Source organism: Chrysochloris asiatica, unplaced genomic scaffold, assembly GCF_000296735.1.
Source record: "Chrysochloris asiatica unplaced genomic scaffold, ChrAsi1.0 scaffold00400, whole genome shotgun sequence".
Classification (NCBI taxonomy): Eukaryota; Metazoa; Chordata; class Mammalia; order Afrosoricida; family Chrysochloridae; genus Chrysochloris; species Chrysochloris asiatica.
In genome coordinates, this window is record NW_006408918.1 from 745,158 (window position 1) to 748,128 (window position 2,971).

Below are 2,971 nucleotides of genomic sequence, written 5' to 3' on the forward strand. Positions count from 1 at the left end.
CCATGTAGCTAGTACCCTGTATATAGACATGTTGGACTACTCTGCCATGTTGCTAGCTCTCAGTACATGGACAAATTGGATTCATTTGCCTTGTAGCTAAAACTCTGTAAATGGAAATTTTGCACTACCCTGCCATATAGCTAGCTCTCTGTACATGGATATTTTGGACTGATCTGCCATGTAGGTAGCTCTATTGTACGGACATGTTGGACACAACTGCCATGTAGCTAAAACTCTGATTATAATAATGTTGCTCTACCCTGCCATGTAGCTAGCTCTCTGTATATGGACATGTAGGACTCATTAGCAGGTAGCTAGTATTATTTATATGGACATGTTGGACTACTCTACCATGCAGCTAATCTCAGTATATGAACACTTTAGACTTATCTGCCATATAGCTTGAACTTTACATATGCACTATTCTGCCCTGTAGCAAGCTCTCTATATATGGACATATTGAACTCGTCTGAAATGTAGCTAGGTTTCTGTGTAGGATATTATGGATTGATTTGCAATGTAGGTAACTCTCAGTATATGGACACGTTGGACACATCTGCCTTGTAGCTAGACCTCTGTATATGGAAGTGTTGCACTACCCTGATATGTAGCTAGCTCTCTGTATATAGACAAGTTGGACTCATCTGCCTTGTAGCTAGAACTCTGTATATGAAAATGTTGCACTACCTTCCCATGTAGCTAGCTCTCTGTATATGCACATTTTGAACTCATCTGCCATGTAGGTAGCTCTCAGTACATGGATAAGTTGGACTAGTCTGCCAAGTAGGTAGCTCTCTGAATATGAACATATTGGACTTGTCTGCCATGAAGCTAGCTCTGAGTATATGGACACGTTGGATTCATTAACAAGGTAGCTAGTACACTTTAAATGGACATGTTGGACTACTCAGCCATATAACTAGCTCTCTGTACATGGATATGTTGGACTGATCTTCCAAATACGTAGCTCTTCATATATAAATATATTGGACTTGTCTGCCATGTATCTCGCTCTAAGTATATGGACATGTTGGACTCATTAACCTGGTAGCTACTACCCTGTATATGAACATGTTGGACTACTCTGCCATGTAGCTAGCTCTCAGTATATGGACACGTTGGACACATCTGCTATGTAGCTAGAACTCTGTATATGGAAATGTTGCACTACCCTGCCATGTAGCTAGTTCTCTGTATATAGAAAAGTTTGACTCATCTGCCTTGTAGCTAGAACTCAGTATATGGAAATGTTACACTACCCTGCCATGTAGATAGATCTCTGTATATGGACATTTTGGACTCGTCTGCCATGTAGCTAGCTCTCTGGACATAGATATGTTGGACTGATCTGCCATGTAGGTAGCTGTCAGTATATGGACACGTTGGACTCATCTGCCATGTAGCTAGAACTCTGTATATGGAAATGTTGCACTACTCTGCCAAGCTCTTTGTATATCAACAGGTTGGACTCAATTGACATGTAGCGAGCTCTCTGTACATGGATATGTTGGACTGATCTGCCAAGTGGGTAGCACTTTGTTTATGAACATATTGGACTATTCTGCAATGTAGCTATATCTCAGTATATGGACACGTAAGACATATCTGCCATGTAGCTAGAACTCTGTCTATGGAAATGTTGCATTATTCTGCTATGTAGCTTGCTCTCTGTATATGTACATTTTGGACCCTTCTACCATGTAGCTAGTTCTCTGTATATGGACAGGTTGGACTCATTAGCCAGGTAGCTAGTACTCATTATTTTCTAATGTTGGACTACTCAGCCATGTAGCTAGCTCTCTGTATAAGGACATGTTGTACTAGTCTGACTTGTAGCTAGCTCTCTGTGTATGGATATGTTGTGCTGATCTGCCAAATGGTTGCTCTCTGTATTTGAACATATTAGATTTGTCTTCCATGTAGCTAGCACTCTGTATATGTTCATGTTGGACACATCTGCCTTGTAGCTAGAACTCTGTATATGGAAATTTTGCACGACTCTACCATGTAGATAGCTCTCTGTATATAGACAAGTTGGACTTATCTGCCATGTACCTAGCACTCTGTATATGGAAATGTTGCACTACCCTGCAAGGTAGCTAGCTCTCTATATTTATATTTTGGATTTGTCTGCCATGTAGTTAGCTCTCTGTACATGGATTTCTTGAACTGATCTGGCAAATAGGTAATTCTCTGTACATGAACATATTGGACTTGTCTGCCATGTAGCTACCTCTCAATATATGGAAATGTTGTATTCATCTGCCATGTAGTTAGTACCCTTTATATGGACATGTTGGACTACTCTGCCATGTAGGCAGCTCTCAGAATATAGACACGTTGGACACATGTGCCATGTAGCTTGAACTCTGTATATGGAAATGATGCACTACTCTGCCATCTAGCCAGCTCTCTGTATATATACATTTTGGACTCATCTCCCATGGATTTCTGTGCCTGGATATTTTGGTTTGGTCTGCCATGTAAGTAACTCTCAGTATATGGACACGGTGGACACATCTGCCATGTAGCTAGAACTCTGTATATGGAAATGTTGCTGTACCCTGCCATGTAGCTAACCCTCTGTATATGGACATTTTAGACTCACCTTCCTTGTAGCTAGAACTCTGTATATGGAAATTTTGTACTACCCTTCCATGTACCTAGCTATCTGTATATGGACATTTTGGACTTGTCTGCCATGTAGCTAGCTCTCTGTACATGGATATGTTGGACTATTCTGCCAAGTAGGTAGCTCCCTTTATAGGAACATATTGGACTTGTCTGCCATGCAGCTAGCTCTCAGTATACAGACAAGTTGTACTCATCTGCCTTGTAGCTAGAACTCTGTATATGGAACTATTGCACTACCCTGCCATGTAGCTAGCTCTCTGTATATGAACATTTTTTATTCCTCCGCCATGTCGCTAGCTCTCTATACATGTATATATTGGACTCTTCAGCTACGTTG